Source organism: Bombina bombina, chromosome 2 (assembly GCF_027579735.1).
Source record: "Bombina bombina isolate aBomBom1 chromosome 2, aBomBom1.pri, whole genome shotgun sequence".
Taxonomy (NCBI): Eukaryota; Metazoa; Chordata; class Amphibia; order Anura; family Bombinatoridae; genus Bombina; species Bombina bombina.
In genome coordinates, this window is record NC_069500.1 from 925732310 (window position 1) to 925753450 (window position 21141).

Sequence of the window (21141 nt, forward strand, 5' to 3'; positions counted from 1 at the left end):
GTATTTTTAAATAGCCTTCAGGCTCACCGGAAACAGCTTATGAAGCATAACTTGTCCGCCTGCTCTAAGGCTGCAGACATCAATCCGCCTGATTCTATACGATCGGGCTGATTGACACCCCCTGCTAGCGGCCGCAAATCTGCAGGGGGGGCATTGCACAAACAGTTCACTAGAACTGCTTTTGCAATGATAAATGCAGACAGCGTATACTGTCGGCATTTATCGATGTGCAGCAGACATGATGCGCTATATCATATCATGTCCGCTCGCACTTTCATAAATCGGCCCCAATGCATTAACGCTTGCAAATGAGCAGTAGAATTTTTTTCTGACACATTTCAAAGTTACTTTTGTATCATGTGTTAGCCATCAGCCAATCACAAAATCCTATATGTACAGTACATACTGTTAACTCTAGGACATGCTCAGTAGCAACTGGTGCCTCAGAAAGCTTACATAAAAAGATTGTGCACATTTTGTTAATAGAAGTAAATTAGAACGTTAGTATCCCTTGAAAGGGACAATGTACTGTAAAATTGTCTCCCCAATGATCCTTTTTACCCACTGGAGTATATTAAATTGTTTACAAATACATTCTTTACTTTTATTTTATCATTATAATATCTAACCATAGACAAAATGTCAATACTGCACTAATGGCTACAGAGAAGCTACGTAAACAAGATCCAACAGGAAAATACATCAGCCTCTCTGTTGAGTTTAGGAGAAATATGTACTAATATGTTAATTTTTAATTGTTATCTCAGACAGAGATAACATAAGGAAACTTGTGTTTTTTTTAAAGTAATAAGACAGCTATTTTTCCATACACTTATTACTCTGAAACTGGTTTAGCAAATCGATGTAAACTAATTTTAGAGGACACTGTACCTTAAAGGGACATAGAAGCCCATATTTTTCTTTCATGACTGAGAATGTGATTTAAACAACTTTTCAATTTAATTCTATTATGTAATTTGCTTCATTACCTTGGTATCCTTTGCATAAAAGAATACCTAGGTAGACTAAAGAGCAACAATGCATTACTGGGAGCTAGTTGCTGATTGGTGGGTGTACACATATGACTCTTGTTATTGGCTCACTCAATGTGTTTGGCTAGCTCCCAGTAGTGCATTGCTGCTCCTTCCACGAAGGATACTAAAGGAACAAAACAAATTTAATAATAGAAGTAAATTGAAAAGTTGTTTAAAAGTGTACGCTCTAACTGAATCATGAAAGAAAATAATTTGGTATCATATCACTTTAAAGGACCAGTCAACACTGTAGATTTGCATAATCAACAAATGCAAGATAACAAGACAATGCAATAGCACTTAGTTTGAACTTCAAATGAGTAGTAGATTTTTTTTCTGACAATTTTAAAAGTTATGTCTTTTTCCACTCCCCCTGTACCATGTGACAGCCATCAGCCAATCACAAATGCATACACGTACCATGTGACAGCAATCAGCCATTCACAAATGCATACACACTTATTCTTGCACATGCTCAGTAGGAGCTGGGGACTCAAAAAGTTTAAATATAAAAAGACTGTGCACATTTTGTTAATTGAAGTAAATTAGAAAGTTGTTTAAAATTGTATGCTCTATCTGAATAATGAAAGTTTAATTTTGATTGAGTGGCCCTTTAAAGGAACATAATACTCATATGCTAAATCACTTGAAAGTGATGCAGCATAACTGTAAAAAGCTAACAAAAATAGATCATGACCATCTCTATGTAAAAAAGGGATATATTTTACCTCAAAATATCTTCACCTTAAGAAGTAAGTGCTCTGAGAACAGTTATACTTCAGCTACTGTTCAGCTGCAAATTGCAACAAACAAACAAAACAATAGCCAGTGCAGAGGTCATGCATTGCTTTGCTGTGATCTCATCAGATTTCACTGAAATCTTGTGAGATTTCATAGTAAACTTCCTTAAACTGAATAGGGAAATAACATGACTGTGCCTGCACTTGCCAGATGCAAGTTCCCTTGCTAGGAATCCTGATTGGCAGCTCAAAGTTCCTTTACAATGGGTGTGAATACTTAAGAAATTTTGAGGTAAATATATATTATTACATAGAGATGTTTAGGTGATATTATCCAGTTAGCTTTTACCAGCTATGCTGCTTCACTTTCAACTACTCCAACATTTTGGGTATCATGTCCTTTTGAGTTTTCTTGAAGTACTAGTGGTGCCACCTTTGATACAAAGATGAAATTACATTATGCACCTAAAGTCAATGAACAAACTCTAATTTATATTATAGTACTGGGGTATTATAATCTGTATTTGAAATGTGCCAACAGATTCCAAAGCATTATACAGGTAGTACAATAAATAAAGACAAGACAGGGATTACAGAGACCTGCTTCTTAGAGAGTTTATACTAATCAAGGGTATTGAGTATTTATTACACTGAATCAATTTGAAAAAAAAAATATTTTTCAAACATAGGTGGTTTTCATTTGAATCAGTGCAATTGCTTTAAAGTTTTAGGTGACTGAAGTACAACTGACATTACTATTTATACTATTATATTATGAAAAGGAAAAGCTCATTTATTTATTTAGTTTTTACATAAAATGCTATTGGGAATAGGGACCTCTTGAAGAATGCTTGTTCAACATGACTGAGAGGATTATAAACTCATTGCATTTGTGCAATATTTAAATGAAATTGTACTGAAGATAAATCAATTCTTCAAAGGAATCCCCATTCATTACATCAGCTTTTCATGGATTAAATGTAATGAGTTTATAATCCTTTCTTAGCAGTAAGGCTGTCTAATATGTACCTTCAATCTCTAATATTATTTTGAAGCAGGTCAAAACTGTAAATGTTGACCTGGCTGTAAATTGATTTGCATAAGTGACACAAATAGAATAAATCAGCAATATTAGGAAGTAAATTAAGTATAATCCAATTCAATAGCAGTGTTAAAACTATATTTAAACTTGCTCAAACATATACTAGTTAAAGACATATTAAACACTTTGAGATTGTAATATAAAATGTGTAGGTTAAAAAAAGCTTTGCAATATATTTATTTTTGTCCCATTTTTACTGCAATTTAATTCTGCAAATTGGGGGCTTTCCAATTCCTGTTAAATTTGGAAGTGCAGACTTAGCACTGCTATATTCCACACATTTATTGATAACATACCCTGGTGATACATTTATAGCTGTCCCTAATTGGCCTTAGCAGAAAAGACTGAATAACGTTAAAACATGGCAACACCCATTGCTTATGGACACTAAAATGTTACATGTATTTGTGTCAATATTTAAAAAACTAATATCATTTATTTGCTCTAATATAATAATAGACACAAATTTAAAGATACACTGAACCCATTTTTTTTTCTTTCGTGATTCAGACAGAGCATGCAATTTTAAGCAACTTTCTAATTTACTCCTATTATACATTTTTCTTTGTTCTCTTGCTATCTTTATTTGAAAAAGAAGGCATCTAAGCTTTTTTATTAGTTCAGAACTCTGGATGGCACTTTTTTATTGGTGGATGAATTTGTCCACCAATCAGCAAGATAACTCAGGTTGTTCCAAAAAAATGGTCCGGCATCTAAACTTACATTTCAAATAAAGATACCAAGAGAATAAAGAAAATTTGATAATAGGAATAAATTAAAAAATTGCTTAAAATGTCATGCTCTATCTGAATCATGAAAGAAAAAATTTGGGTTCAGTGTCCCTTTAATCATCAAAATAAATGATGAAATCTCACATGATATTATGCATTACATGATTTCTTATATCACTGATCAAATAACCTATGATGTCACCAATGACATAACACTGACATCAACAGAATATCTAGATATTTTTAGAAAGCACTTTAAAGGCACAAAACCGATCCCATTAAAAACTAGCATTGACTAAAATGAATATTTATCATGTAGCTCCTGTAGGTAATAAAAAGACAGTTAATGCAAATGTTTAAATAAAATCAAACCCACTTTACCCTTACTACCTTACTCATCCTGCTCGCTAGTTGTATCCCGCTGCTTCTTTCGTTTCTGATACATAACTCTACAGCCAATGGGAAACTCTAACGCTTGCTTTTATAGAGAGTGAAGGAGTGAACACTGCCTGCTCAGTAGCGGACCTCGTCAACAGAGGGCTATGGAGCAATTTCCCCCCCTCCCCCAGGTAACTCAGAAGTATGCAATAGTAATAATAAACATGTTGCAATGTATAATGAATTTTAAAGGATAGATAAAGGATAGATAGATTGATAGACCTGCAACCTGCAATAATAAAAGGCTCCCCTTCGTTAGAGTTGTACATATACTGCACACACCTATGTATAGACTGACTGATATGGGCCCCCGCAGCACTTGGGCTCTGGTGTCACCCAGGGTCGGCTCCAGAACAAATGAAATGGGGGGCACACATTTACAAAGCATGTATGAGAGTCAAAATAAGAGCAGACTAACATATTCTGCAGGAAAGTGTAGCCATCTTGATATTTAAATTATAGCTACCAGTAGTGCTTTGCTGCTGCTGAAAATATGTACCAATGTTATTCAACAAAGAATCCCAAGAAAACAAAGTAGATTTGACTAAATAAGTGAATTTAAAACTGTCTTAAAATTACATACTCTATCTGAATCAAGAAAGTTTAATTCATGTCCCTTTAACATAGAAGTACTCCAGCTGCCTTTGAATCCAGCCCAATGACTTGACCTATTGCCCTAAAGCCCTCACACTGGGCAAATATTTATAAAACGCCTCTCCAGCTTCAACATATTCTAAGCAGCTGATTCAATACAGCTCACTTATCTCCCCATTGATTAGTGAATAAGCTTCCTAGAATAACATAGGAGCTGCTAAAGCTTTTACTAAATTGTGCTTACTCAGGCGACTCACCCACAGTTATGATTGCCAAGAACTTCCTTCAGCCCTTTACCCTGCTTTCAGGCTTGTCAATCAGTCCAGGCGGATGGGCTTAGAATGTTTTAGTCTTCGACCACCTCTGAGGTGGTGTGAGATTAGGGGGAGCAAATCTGCTCCTCAAGGCTCTAAAGCTGCCACCGCATCAAGCCCAGCACTGTGCCAAGACTCACTGGCTATATGTAGCACAACACATGTGACAGTGTGCTGTGTGCCTGGCCAGTAGTCCCACGCAGCGGCGCATGCTATCGCCCCAGGAGTCAGTGACGTGAGTGACACTCCAGGCAGGCAGTCAGCCAGAGTCTCGGGCAAGTGTGGGTGGGTACAGGCGGAGCTTGGAGACAGTGATGTCATAGGGCATCCGTACAACGGGCCCTGGGCCCGGCTTAAAAAATAAATAAAAAATGTGTTGTTATGTCAGCAGTGGGGTGGGGGAGGGGGCACAGCATTCCATTTGGGCGGGCATTGCCCCCCAATGCCCCCCCTTGGAGCTGACCCTGGTGTCACCACACCTGCTGCACTAATGGTAGTTTTGCCCATGTGCCTGCTCCCTACCTCTGCTGAAGTGCCATGTCTCACAGCATCCACACATGAGCAAAGGCAAAGAAAAGCAGCATGAGCACATGCCTTTACTCTATGTACAAGCAGGGGCAGAACTACCTCTGGGGTAGCAGGTGCAGTGGCACCAGAGCCGAAATGCTGAGGGGGCCCATAGCAGCAGGTCTAGACATAGGTGTGTGTAGAGTGTGTACAATCCTAATGCAGGGGTGCATTTTATTAGTGCAGAATAAAGGTCCCTCTATCTGTCTGTCTATCTGTCTGTCGGCCTGTGTAATGGTATACATAGATCTAAATGTATCTAATGTAATATAATGGTGTCTTTTAATCTGTCATTCTATCTATCTATCGTTGAAAGGAAATGCGTTCGCTTAAGGGCAAATTGAATTTAATGCGCATCAGGTTAGCGTGACTTCAGAACTCTGGTTAACTGTTACGCGAGACAAAAATGTTGCACAAAATGCATCAAAAATACATTTAACAGCGCAGTTACACTCATATTAACACTGTCTGATAAAAATGACTGAAAAAATTGCATTAAAATGTTATAAGGGTTCAAAGATATGAGGTCTCAGGTGTTAGAGAAAGAAAAATACATGCAAATGCTTTAACCTAGAGATACATACACATAAATGTCTACATATGTATGTGTATGGAAAACACCAACTTTTAAAATTATGGGTAGGCAAAAAGTGAGATTAAAATCCTCCACTATGCACAAAATATAGAGAGAATAACTCATTAAAGTGATGGTAAACTCTCCCCTTTTTAAAATCAGATCTGGAATGTAAGCGCTATTTTAGATGGAGTTTAATTCATTAGCTGTAATGAAGATGCAGTATAACATGCTTTTTATTATAGATATGAAATTCAAATACTGCATGCTCCTCCGCCCACTTCAAAAGTAAATTTTTTTGTGAGCTAACAGATTGAATTGTTGTCCAATCAGCGCTCTCCCCATATGGCACTTTTGTTGTAGCTAGAGCATTGATTGGAGAGTAATTCAATCATTTAGCTGACAGGAAAATTGACTTTTGAAGTGGGTGGTGTAACGTGGGGTATTTGAATTTCATATCTATATTAATAACTAAGTTATAGCGCATCTTCATTACAGCTAATGAATTAAACTCCATCTAAAATAGCGCTTACATTCCAGATCTGATTTTAAAAAGGGGAGAGTTTACCATCACTTTAAGTAGCCCATTAACACATCTAGACAAGGCAGAAGGCTTTTAATCCCACAGAAGACCTCTGGATACACTGTTTCAAATGCAGAAAAGGATTCTGGTTAAGACATGCAAATAAGGTTCACAATGACTCACATTTTACTTCAGTCATCAACAACTGTACTAACCATGGCTTTGTATACAGCGTGCTATGGCTTATAGGGAAGCAGACTGAAGTAAAAAAGTTAGTCACGGTGAACCTCATTTGCATGTCTTACCTAGAATCCTTTGCTGCGTTGAAAACAGTGCATCCAGAGATTCTCTGTGGGAAAACACCCTATATGTATGTATGAATGTATGTATGTATGGGAGATATTCCCATTATACAGTAAAACACAATGTACACACATATAAATTGTGTGTACATTGTGTTTTACTGTATAATGGGAATATCTCCCATTCCAATGCTCTTAACTTAAAGGATAATGTCCTTTTTATTGTAAATACATATTCCTATACATATCTGTGAATACCTGTATATCTATTCTTTAAGCCGTACATGCATAGGTATGGATTTGACATGAACAGTATCAGATATATATATATATATATATATATATATATATATAAATATATATTAAATATTAAATAGTACATCTATGTTAAGAACATAGGAATGTAAAATATGTGTTTTGTGCATTGTGTTTTGTGATTTAGATTTTAACATGGTTGGGATAGCGCACATGAAAACGTAGTAATTGTAAGGCGAGTTATTTAAATATTACATATAAAATATTTTAAAAAATTTATAAAAATATTACAAAATATTAAACATACTGTAAAATATTTAGATATATTTTATGGATTATCTATCTATCTTTCTATCTATCTATCTATCTATATATGTATATATATATATATTTATTTATATATATATTTATTTGTATATAGATGTTACAGTTGTGAAAATTGGTATTTAGATTCTCCTTTAAAAATAAAGAAACATGTGTTTTACCATTTCCCGAAAATCCACTTAAAGAGACATGAAACCCAATTTTTTTCTTTCATGATTCAGATAGAGAATACAATTTTAAACAACTTTCTAATTTACTTCTATTATCTAATTTGTTTCATTCTCTTGCTATCGATTGTTGAAGGTGCAGCAATGCACTAATGGTTTCTAACTGAACACATGGGTGAGCCAATCACAATCAATATATATATATATATATATATATATATATATATATATATATATGCAGCCACCAATCAACAGCTAGAACCTAGGTTCTCTGCTGCTCCTGAGCTTGCCTAGATAAACCTTTCAGCAAAGGATAACAAGAGAATGAAGCAATTTAAATAATAGAAGTAAATTGGAAAGTTGTTTAAAATTGTGTTCTCTATCTGAATCATGAAAGTAATTTTTTGGGTTTTTATGTCCCTTTAAGTTGGGTCAAAAGGGGCGCTGATTTATGAGGATACCTATATCTTAAAAACCAAAGATGTTACAGAAATAAAAAATTGGTGTTTAGATTCTCCTTGAAAAATAAAGAAACACGTGTTTTACCATTTCCCAAAAATCTACTTTAGGAGGGTCAAAAGCGGGGGGGGGGGGGGGGGGATTTATGAGGATACCTATATCTTAAAAACCAAAGATGTTACAGACATGAAACTTGGTATTTAGATTCTCCTTTAAAAATAAATACGTGTTTTAACATTTCCCGAAAATCCACTTAAAGGGACATAAAAAGTTGGGATAGACACAAAATATAATAATATGTACTTTACCTGTAAATCTATACTGCAGTGCCTCGTCATTAACCCTTTCTTTTAAGTTTCCGAATTGTACAGCTCTAACTCCCCCCACTCAATTATTTTTGTGGCTGTATCTATATCCACCTTAGCTTTGGTAGAATGCAAGACTTTAACACTCATTATCTGCTGGAGCTGAAAAAGCCCGGGGGGGTGAAACGTGTCAGGGGAGCTACTTGAGTGTGTTTTACTCTCTCAATTTTTAATTGCCAGATGCCAACCTTATTTTGAATCCTACATGCCACTACAACTGCTAAAAAACCTCTATTTACTACTAGATCTGGGTTGTGCCAGATAAACAGTACTAACATTATGAATTTATAGTGTAATATATTTTGATCTGGGTTGTGTCAGATCTAGCCATAGGATAGCCTTGCTTGAATTCTAGGTAATTTGCCAGTAAGTTAGAACATTATTTTACCTAATACCTATACAACCTTGATAAAAAAATCTAACTTAACGAGTTTATATTGTACCATAATGTGATCTGGGTTGTGTCAGATCTAGCCCTTAGATAGTATTACTCAAATTCTATTCAATTTACCAGTTATTTAGAGCATTATTGTACTAAATATTTTATGTGACCTAGCTATTATGATCTAAAGCACATCGTTTTAAACAGAGTAAACCTATCATATAAAAGTGGGTGACAACACTGGACATAGAATTCACCGCTAATATTGCATGTGCAATACGATCTAGGTTTAGATTTACATATGGTCCAAACTTTACTTGCTCTATGACAGATACAAACTAGTGGTTGATAACACACCCTCAAACGAAGTTAAACTCTCACGCTTTGGAACGTTCAAATAGCATAAATAGTGTACACTGCTAACAATACAAATGTAATACATATGCAGTATAATTCTACTAGAGACTAACCCAAGGTGTACGTTGTAACATAGGTTAAATGAATGTTAACCAAAGAATCATAGTGAGATCTTATATGATCCCTTAGTAGATTCTTAACATATTGATTATATTGAGTAACATACTGGTGGTGCATGATTCAATTGAACAAGTAATAAACAACTTGAACTACATGTGTCTAAGCATTACATACACTCCTAAATAATAGATTATCCCACATTCCAAGTCACTATACAATTTCAATGTCAGGTTTATAGCAGTTGCACATACGTATGGTATATTTAATTTTATACCCATGACAGAGTGGTGTGAATGCTAATTTTCAACAGAGGGATTACTTATCTTATCTTATTATATCCAGGCCAGATACATTTTTATCCCCTCTCTGAATAGTAATTAAGAAAATCACTAAGGTATATCTGGATTTTTTTAACATGTATGTAGAGTTTTGATTCTAATATTTATTAATAAAAGTTATATTTTAATTCATCCCCCCTTTTGTGGAAGCAATTGCCTACAGTCAGGGCCCAGAGTGCTCTTTGTGCAAACTTGTTGGTGGGTATTCTAGGCTTTCTTCAGCCACCCCACTTTCAGTCTTCTATATAGCTTTATGCATGAGCACCATTTCCCAGAGTTTATTGATATTATTTTTCATAAGAATTGATAATTTATAGTTAATATCACAGGAAAAGCCTGAGTGGTGCCACTGTTCAATCTTTGTGTTTGTATCTGCTGGAGCATGCCTAGAGGCAGATAAGCTGCTGTGAACTCAGTTGAAATACAATTCCTGTGTTTCTGATGCTGAACACTGATAAGGGGGGTGTGGATCAGTCTACTCCAAAACACGTGTTTTAAAATTTCCAAAAATACAGCTAAGGGGGACAAAAAGGGCTGGGTGATGTATGAGGATACCCATATCTCAAAAAACAAAGATATTACAGGCATGAAAATTGGTATTTAGATTCTCCTTAAAAAATAAAGAAATACGTGTTTTACCATTTCTCAAAAATCCACTTAAGGGGGGGTCAAAAGGGGAGGTAGTAATGAAGCTATCTGGGATACAAAATTTCACAGAGGAGAGAGAAGTTAAATGGAAAACACCTGGGGCTGATATAAAGGCTCAATTTGTATAAATTACATATTAAAATGAAAATGTTACACTACAATTTAACTTGCCTTTACCTGTAGTCTAGTATATATTACTTTTCTGTCAGTTAAGTATATTGTGAATTTTGAGCAAACTTCACCTGCATACAGCTGGCGAGAAAAATCAGTGAGACCAGCTTGTTTAAAATGCTCACAAAATTTCAGAAGACTTGTGAGAGAGCTTCAGACATACCCTGGGAACTCCCCTGTTAAGCCCAGGAAACTCCCCTGCCTCTCCCTCTTTCTGAAGCTGTGTTTTTTTTTTTCATTAAATAATTTTATTATATTTTGAAACAGGTGTACAGAAACAACGTTCCATCAAGAATAACAAACAAAGAACAAGTACAGTTCATTCACGGTAGAGACTTTTACATCACAGTATATGTAGGTTCATCACAAAGGAAAAAGCAATAATAGCTTGTATAACAGACTTCAGGACATTACACGTGGCTCTAGACACAATAAAGAATTCAGAATATGTTTAGTTTTGGTTTGGGTTCGACACTTGCCTCTGTTCCCAAATGTATAAAATATCTGCAATAAAGTCTTGTTTTCCAACAAATGTGTAATATACTTTTTCTAACGCTAACACATGGTCCATCTCTCTCACCCACATCAAAAAGTCTGGGGTTTGTTGCTTCTTCCAAAACCTTGGTATTAGACATTTAACACAATTGAGCATGTATTGAAATTTTTTTTCCCGATATATATATGGAAATTTTGGTATGTCATTCAATAGGACTATAACAGGGGTTAGTGTGATCGGTATTCCCAGAGTTGTGTTAATGCATTCAGTTATGTCATGCCAATAATCTTGTAAAAGCAGGCAAGACCACCAAATATGGGACAAAGTGCCCCTTCCCCCACAATGCCTCCAGCACAAGGGAGAGGAGTTTGGGAATATTCTATGTAGATGATGTGGGGTCAAATACCACCGTGACAGTAGTTTGTAGTTCATCTCTACAATTGCCAACGATAGAGATGATGTTTTTATTTCTAAGAAGATGTGACTCCACTGAGCATCTGTCATGTTGATGTCTAATTCTTTTTCCCATTTAGATATGTAAGAAGCTTTTTTGGAGGGGAAGGAGCCTCTCAATAGTTTATAAATGATGGAGATGTGGGCTCTAAACATTGATGGGGTAGTGCATAGGGTTTCGAAGGGGGTGAGAGTTCTAGTAAGGGCTATCTTATGGGGACTGGTAGTTATAGCATGTATTGCTTGTAAATAGGGGAACCAGAGGTGGAATGGGGGGCCTAGCAGCTGGGAAATATCAGCCTGAGCGGCAAACCAGTCCCCTATTAGTAATCAAGTGTACAGGGACATTAGAAGGAGAGCCCTCAACTGTTGGTGTTGGTATACTACCGGAATGCAAGAGTAAGGGATTATTCAGGAGAGGTGTGAGAGGAGATGGTTGGCTCAATATTGTTTTGTTAGTAGTCAGAACTCTATCCCAAGTCCATAGCGTAGCTTCAACAAAGTAGTTTGTGTAGATAATGGGTGGTCTAGACTTAGGTAAGATCCAACACATATCACCAAGATTAAAATTCCCTGTTAAGTGAGTTTCGATATGAACCCAAGGTTTATTAGGTTGTGCATGTTTCCATGCTACAATGCAAGCTATATGCACTGCATGATAATAAGTGGACAGATCTGGAGCACCCAGACCGCCATCCTCCCTGCCGAGGTACAAGTTATGTTTAGATATCCTAGTTCTCTTCTGCGTCCAAATAAAAGAGTAAAAAAGTTTTTGTTGCTTTGTTAAAAATACAGTGGGAGGTCTAGGGGAAGAACTTAAAATAAATATAAGTATTTAGGGAGGAGTGACATTTTTATTGCGTTAATACGCCCCAGCCAAGAGAGATGACCCTGTTTTTGCCAAGTCTCTAAGGTGGTTTGTTTCTGTTCCTGGAGAGGGATATAATTAAGATCAAATAAGTCTGTATATGTAGAGGAGATATCTATCCCTAAGTAACATATTTTATTGGTTATTTGAAAAGTGGTATGGGACATTATAAAGTGTAAATCATCGTCTCCTAGGTTTAATGGCATCAACATGGATTTCTTCATGTTGATAGGGAAGTTTGAAACTCTTTTATACTCTTCTAATTTTGTGAGAAGGGCAGGTAAGGAGATATTCGGAGAACGGATAGAGAATATGATATCGTCTGCATAAAGTAGACATTTCTGTTGGGCTATCGGAAAAGAGAAGCCCTGAATACAGATATTGTTTCTGACTCTCGTTGCAAAAATCTCCACCACCAGGGCAAAAAGCAAGGGAGAGAGCGGACATCCTTGGCGTGTACCATTTCTTATTGGGATTTTTTGGGAGAGTGTGCTATTAACATTGACCTTAGCCATGGGTTATTGTATAGGGCTTGAATGCGAGTGATTAGGGTGTTTGAAAAACCATACCTTGACAGTGCGGCCCAGAGAGAGTCCCAGTCCACTCTGTCGAAGTCCTTCTCTGCATCTGTAGATAGTAGGATTAGTTTTTTTTTAAGGGCGTTGGAAGTATATATAGTTTGCAGGATTCTAATGGTATCTTTAGCTTCTCTTCCAGGGATGATCGGTGTGGATGAGGGTGGGGAGAATTTTTTTTATTCTATTTGCAAGTAATTTCGCGTACAATTTAATGTCTATATTTATCAGGGAGATTGGACGATAATTAGCAACCTGTTCTGCATTCTTACCCGGTTTCTGTATAACCGAAATAGTGGCTTCTAGAGTGGATTCCGGGAAATGGCCTCCATTACCTATAGAATTGTGCGCTAATAGAAGGTGGGAATTTAGCTTAGATTTGAACAAGTGGTAAAATTTTGGGGTAAAGCCATCCGGACCAGGGGCTTTGCCCTGAGGGAGGCCTTTTATAGCTGTAAGCAATTCCTGTATAGTGAACTGAGAGTCTAGGGTAGAGCTTACCTCCTCCGTGAGAGTAGGTAGGTGGATTTGTGAAAGGTATTCTTGTATCAACTGTAATTTTGTGTTTGTATCAGAAGTTGGGAGATTATATAGGGAGGAGTAGTATTTTGCAAACTGTTTAGTTATGGCTGTACTGGCGGTAAAGGGAGTGCCAGTGGTATCCGAGAACTTAGATATAAAGGTCTTATAATGTTTCTTTTTAAGGGAATGGGCTAGCAAGTGGCAGGCTTTATTGCTTTCTATGAAAAATGTAGATCTTTGTGTAAGGGCCCGTAAATGGGCATTTTTAACCAAGTATTGGTTGAGAGCTTCCCTGGCTGTCTGCGACTGTGTTTGTAGCTGCAAGGAGTAAGGGTTCTGTTTTAGTGCTTTCTCACAGTTTTGAAAATCTGTCGTTAACGCCAGGTATTGTGCCGCTCTTTGTTTTCTCAGTTTGTGTGTGTGGCTCATAATCAGTCCTCTTGTGTAACATTTATATGCCTCCCAGTTATTGATAGCAGGTGTAGAGGAAGGATCATTAAAGGAAAATAACTACTCTGTTTTCTCAGAGATGTCAGTAGTAATTAGTGGGTCAGAGAAAATGTGGTCAGGAAGTCTCCAATGTTGGTGGTGTTGGGGTTTGGGAGACCATTTGAATGTGGAGCTTACCATACTATGATCTGACCAAGTAGTGTGGAATAGTCTGGAGTCAATTAGGGAAGTCAATGTGTTTTGTTCACAGAAAATATAGTCCAACCATGTATAAGAGCGCCGAGGGTTTGAAAAAAACGTGAAGTCCTTAGTCGTGGGATGGGTAATTCTCCAGGTGTCTAATAAAGGTATGGCTCCAATTGCCTGACAATTAGCTTTTATTTGGGTCCTCCGCAAATAGGATCTCCCAGTGGATGTGTCCATTGCTGGAGAGATAGGGAAATTAAAGTATCCACCCAGTAATATTGGGCCTTTGGCCACATCTAAGATTTGATTAGTGACTTTACGGAAAAAGGGGTGGAGGGGCGATTGGGAACATAGATGTTTGCAAAAGTTATAGGACTGCCATAATATAGTCCCACCAGAATCAATATTCTGCCCTCCTGGTCCTGGGATTTTTGTAAAAGTTTAAAGGGAGTTCCCCTTCTAAAGGAGATACATACCCCGTTATGTCTAGTCGGGCCAGAACTTATGAAATGTTGGTCAAAGTATTACTGGGACATGTTAGGCTCGTGATGTCTCTTAAAGTGCGTTTCTTGGATCATCACGACATCCAACTGTTTCTTATAAAAGTCATGAAAAGCTATGGAGTGTTTTTTTGCAGCTAAGAAGCCCTTTACATTTTGTGTAGCTATTCTAAAGCTGCTGATCCGGCTAGCCGGGGAGGAAGAATCCATTTATGTTTAGGTGGTGTATGTCTATAATATAGATGTAGCTTGTTGTGGCGGTGTGGAAACAAACCGCTGTGATCGAAAACAGTAAAATTATTCTGTACAAAACTTTAGCACGCTAAAAGAACTGTTGAGTAAATAGTCAAACAAAGAAGAAAAGAGAAATAGGGGGGATGGAAAAAAGTATGAAGAAGGGGCAGGGGCAAGAGACAGAAAGGTAAGGAAAGCGTCAGGCATGGTTTCTGCCTATCGAGGATGTGAAATAAGGAAAAAAGAAAAAGACAGAGGGGGAAAGATCGGCTCGATAGAGCTCAATCCGACAGGTAATTTACACAATAAACATGAACTTAAACATTTTTAGAGCAATGGCACTTAAATCAGCAACATTTCTCCCAACTAGTTAACAGGGTTAACTTAACCATTTCTAAACAATAGGAAACATAGAGAACAGTTCTAAGTCTCTTAATCACTCTGCTGACAGTGTCCAGTGGTAGCTATACATAACTACCGGAATAGACCCAGTTCTTTTTTGCCATAAGGGGCCTATAAACTGGCTCCAAACAACTTTGAAATTTTTACAGCATGTCTCCTTTAGTGGTGCTATATAAAGGTTAAATGAATAGACGATAAATGGAAGATGCTATTCTACTATCTAAAACATTATAACATTATACAGCTCTTAAGCTATAATGTACATTTTATTGAGTCAATTGTCCATTTAGGTTAGCAGTCTCTGACAACATAAAGTCAGTGTTTGAGGAGTAACTACTCCTTCGCTGTGAACACTTTTAGCATGTCTAGGGCTTTAAAACTTACATGTTTCGTAGGACTCGGACAGTCGCACTGCCTATCAGGTAGTGTCAGGCAGGTTTGGTGGCTTGATGCACTGTTTTTTCTTGCTTTGCTTATTAACCACCTCAGACCACATTCTTCTCTGCGGTCTAGGAGGTTTAGGGAGATCTTTCACTAGAGGGTTATCTGTAGGCTCTGGGAGGGGAATATCGAGCCTACTGCAAAAATCTGCCACCATAGATGGACTAGAACATTCATAGCGTTTCCCGTTCTTAACAACCTGCAGGGAGACAGGGAAGCCCCATCTGTAAGGGATCTTTAAGGCTCGCAAGTGGGCAGTGAAGAAGGCAAACTCTTTCCTCAATTGAAGTGTTCTTATTGATAGATCTTGATATATCTTTCACCAGGAAGGTGAAAGTAGGATGCTCCCTTGCGAGTTGGAATATTTTCTCCCTGTCCCTGAAGGTTTGGAAGCATAAGATGATGTCTCTAGGAGGCAGGTTATCGTTAGGCTTAGGTCGTAGGGCTCGATGAGCTCTTTCAATGGGGACGTGTTCTCTTTTTAGGTCAGCACATTCAGACTTAATGTAAGATTTGACTTGATTTATCAGAGCTTCCATGGCCTTGAGTGTCACCGGACCATCTGAGGCTTGCTGCGGCCGATCAGGTTTAGGGTCCAGGGGGGGTGTCGAAATAGTCAGGCAGGGATTCATCTTCACTGCACATCTGAAGAGTATCTGTTTTCTTTTTCTTGTCAGTGATTTTAAAGAAAGTGCTCACCGTGCTGGTAGCACTGTTAGATTTTATGTTTCTGTCTGTATTTGCATTTCTTTTCTGCACCATTTTAGGGTCAAAGTACCAAAATGCACCTAACAGACAAGGGGACTCAGTGTCTCTATCAAGGTTCAAAGTCCGAGGTCAAGCAGTTGCAAGATAGAGAGTCTCTTTACTGTATACCAGCAGGGTTGGATTAGCAGATATGTAAGAAGCGCTGCAGGTCCACCCTATGAACAAACTTTTTTAGGTAGAGTTTATAATGTCCTGGGGGGGTGCTTTAACCACAAGTATATAGTTGCTTCTTTACATTCCCATGAGGAACAGAGTCCGTCTGTCTTGACCAGCTCCCAGAAGCTAGTATATTATAGGCATATTTAGATATTTATGTGATAGCGTGTCTCATAGCTTAGTGATGATTATGTGGAGTAGGCACTTTTTTATAGTTATATTGTCATATTCATTTGCTAGCTGGGTTTGGAGCTGGATTTTTATACATGTTCTAACTGCATGTGGTATAGGGCTGCGTATTTCTGGTTTATTACCCTAAAGATGGCGGGTAGTGGATGTGCTCCTCTCAAACAGACCGCCTAACGCTGGTGGCGGCCGAAGCTGTACCCAGAACCTCAGATCTGTTTTCAACGGCTCGTTCTGCTACTCCGTAGGCTCCGTTACTGCAGGTAGGGAGCACTCCGCTCTTCCACTCCTTAGCGTGGGTACTTTAGACAGGCTTCATGCGCGGCCTGCACCACAAGTCAATACTGGGTCAAGTAGGTGCCAAATGGGCCGGCCGGACACTACGATCAGTTCAGCTATTGTTCCCCAACTGATGGGGGTTGTCACTCTGGCTATAGGTCCATATAGTAGCTACCTGAAGGAAGGCTCCATCTTTGCCGATACTGGAGCTCTTGTGTGAAGTGGCCATCTCAGACGGCTGCACGCTCCGCCCCCTCTGAAGCTGTGTTTTATTTTACAATAGAGAAAATACAAATTGCAATAAAAGTTTTAAAAGATACACAGAAATATACAAAGTTTGATCCTAATTTGTTAAAGAAAACACAAAAACTTTCAAAACATAATAAGAAACATAATATAAAATAGAAAGGGCAAAGCTTAAATGTAATAATACTGAAAGGACCCAATCTGAAGTATAAAGTAATATAAAATACAATGCACAAAGTGTAACAAAACTCTCATACCATGCAGTGCTATATTGCACTGGGCATTTCTCTCCTTAGCATACATAAATCAGAGAGATCTCGCAGCCATGGAGAGTTCTCCCTTTTTCTTTGAGCATTCAGTGAGTTCAGCCTCTGTGAAGTCTGTACTACAATTTCTCTACAAGCAGGAGAATATTTGATCATCAGGCCCTTAGAGAGAGCAAATGAATAAATAAAATAACTTTTTAGTACCTATTCCCCCCACTCCCACCATTGGAAGGATGAATATTGGGACATTAAACACACATTGTAAAGAACATGATTATGAACCTTCATTTATTTTCTAAGAATAATTTTGCAATAAAAACTGTAGCTTTATTTTCTCAAATTAGTATTTTTCTATTATGATTGTTGATGCAAAATTGATAATCCAACTTTGAAAAGCATGTGTCATCATAGAAGCTTAGGGAGGGGGGGGGGGAGTAAGCAAAAGCTCACATAAATTGCATAAAAGTATAAACCCAAGCCTTCCTGGGAGAAAGTGAAACAAGCACAATGTTTAGATGTATTTTCAAGCAAAAGGCCGCAAAATAAATAATGAATGTATATTGCAATAATGTTTCACTTGCAATAATGAAATATTTTGAGCCACATTATGAGTGGAAAGCAAACATTTGCACGCAAGTGATATTGGGTTTTCACGATCATTTGTGCACAGTTTAAATTGCGCTGGTATTACAAGTTGAAAGTAAATGCGATAGCTTGAGCGCAATTCAAGTTAACGCTTGTCGGGTTACCATGTCCTCAGAGCTGCGGTTAACTGTTTTGCAAAACAAAAACGTGTCACAAAACACATCAAAATTACATTACAAAGTACACTTGCACTTATATATATATATATATATATATATATATATATATATATATATATATATATATAGAGAGAGAGAGAGAGAGAGAGAGAGATCTCAGGTGTTAGAAAAAAAAAAAGGCAGGCAAAGGGCTTTAACGTTGAGATACACACATATATATATATATATATTTATACATCGCCAAAGATGTATATGTATGTATTTATATATGTCTATATATGTGTACATATGCATTTATATGTGTACTAGTCCTAAAGCCCCCGTACACGGGCCATTTTTTGCAGTACAGCGGTCCCAGCCCTTGCTCTCTCTATCCCCACACTCTTTTGCTCTCTCTTTCTCCCCTCTCTTTTGCTCTCTCTATCCCCCCTCTCTTTTACTCTCTCTCTCCCCCCTCTCTTTTTCTCTCTCTCTCTCCCCTCTCTTTTGCTCTCTCTCTCTCTCCCCTCTCTTTTGCTCTCTCTCTCCCCCCTCTCTCTCTCCTTCTCTTTTGCTCTCTCTCCCCCCTCTATTTTGCTCTCTCTCCCCCCCTCTCTTTTTCTCTCTCTCCCCCCCCTCTCTTTTGCTCTCTCTCCCCCTCTTTTGCTGTCTCTCTCCTTCTCTTTTGCTCTCTCTTTCTCCCCTTCTTTTTTTTTTTTCCAAAATTTTTTTTATTGAGGATTAAACATTACAGCAGATGTCACAGCGCAGGTGACCAACAGGATAACATATACATAAGCATTATGCCGTTGTATTGGCACAGTAGGTATAGCTATTAATGAAAATACTGCTAGGTCAAGCATGTCAAGTATGAAATAAGATATCTACCATATAAACCTCATTTTCGATTAATGTGAACTAAGAAATATATCCATTATGAAAACCTCATTTACGAACAGTATGAACAAACCTAGGATACAAGGACCGGGTAAAACCTCAGTCCTATACAGTAACTCAACTTTCTAGGAATTTCATGAAGTCAGCTTAGGAGTGCCTCTCCGTGTACTACAACTGGTAATTATAGTGCGAATCTCCAGGCGGGGGGGGCCTTAGGTTGAGAAGAGGCGGGGGGAGGAAGAGTATGAGCTTTCATACCACGTGAGAGGGGAGGGGGGGGGGGAGGGGGAAGGGGGAGGGACATGGATATGGTGGTAGGGGTAACTGGAATCTTTAATTCGACTAGGCATTTAGCTTTGGGCTCCCTGATAGTTAAACCAGGACTCCCAAATCTGCCAGTAAAGCTCCTCTTTGTCCATATGGGAATAGAAACTTTGTTCCATTGTGGCGTACACCTGCATTATAGATGTAACAACCGTTACATCTGGGGGATGGGTTTGTTTCCAGGCCCTTGCTATTGCCAGTTTTGTGGCCGCTAGGACAAAGATGACCAATTTAGAGACATGGGTTGGAACGCTCCTCGGGAAAATGTGTAAGAGAGCGATTGCTGGAGTGAGTGGGGTAGATAGCCCCAAGTTGGTACAGAGGGTTTGTACCTGTGTCCAGAGAGGTGCCAGTTTTGGGCAGTCCCACCAGATATGCATATCTGACCCTCTTTGCATGCACTCCCTCCAACACAAAGGGGGTGTTGTGGGAAACATTTGTGACAGCCTCGTGGGAGTATAGTACCATTTTAGGAATAATTTCATATAAGCTTCTAGTGTGTTTGCACAGTGTACTGTCTTTTTAGTTAACGTCATGGCTGTGGATAGGTCTTTATCTGAAATAGGTCTGGATAAATCTCCCTCCCAAGCTCTTAGCTGCCATGGTCTGTCTTTGTTAGTGGATGACTGTAGAAGATCATAATGGAACGATATGAGCCTAGGAGTCCTAATAGGGAGTTGCCATAGCTTTTCCCAGTTAGTCAGGGGCCTGTTTAGGGCTTTGGGGAATCCCCAAGATGTCATAAAGGCATAGAGCCTCGAATATTCAAAAGAGGCCCACGGGGGGGGGGGGGCTCTGGGATAATGGTACTGATATTGTGGGGTGAGATTAAGATGCCCGAGGGGTATACACGGGAGACCACTTTCAGGTCTAAGTCACTCCATTGCTGTATGTGTGTGTCAGGGAGAGCCGCCAGTAAGGCTGGTATAGAATGAATGGGAGACGGGTGTGGGGCGATGTCGCGTAGGTTTCTAAGGCTATACCAAACTTTCAGATTATCTCTGATGATGACGTTTTGTAATCCCAAGCTGTCAATGCAATGCTTAGGGATCCAGGGTAAGTCTGCCAACTTTAGGCCTAGGGGAAGAGCCGATGTTTCTATGCTTTTCCAGCCCTGTTGTTCCCCCTTATCCGCCCACGCCGTGATATGAGAAAGCCTGGCTGCCTCATAATATCCACGTATGCTAGGCATTGCAACTCCTCCAAATTCATATCTTTTTTGGAGTATTTTCGCCGCTATCCGAGGCCTGGACTTATTCCAGATATAGTGTTGTCCAAGAGATTGAAGCTTGTTTATTAGAGCGGCAGGTACATTAAGAGGGATGCAGCGGAAATAGTACAGAATTTTTGGCAAGATCGTCATTTTGAAGGAGGCGATGCGCCCCAACCATGAAATTTCTTTAAGACTCCACGAAGATGTAAGCTCAGTGACCTCTTTAATGAGGTTTGTATAGTTAATGGAAATAACCAATTTCGGGTCCGGACCGAGCTGTACCCCTAAGTGCCTAATGGTGGTTCGAGACCATTGGAAGGAGTACAATGTTTGTAGTATATCCAATTCAAATGCTGGCATGCATACTGGTAAAGCCTCTGTTTTGGTGACATTTACTTTGTAGTAGCTATGAGCTCCGAACTCAGAGATAG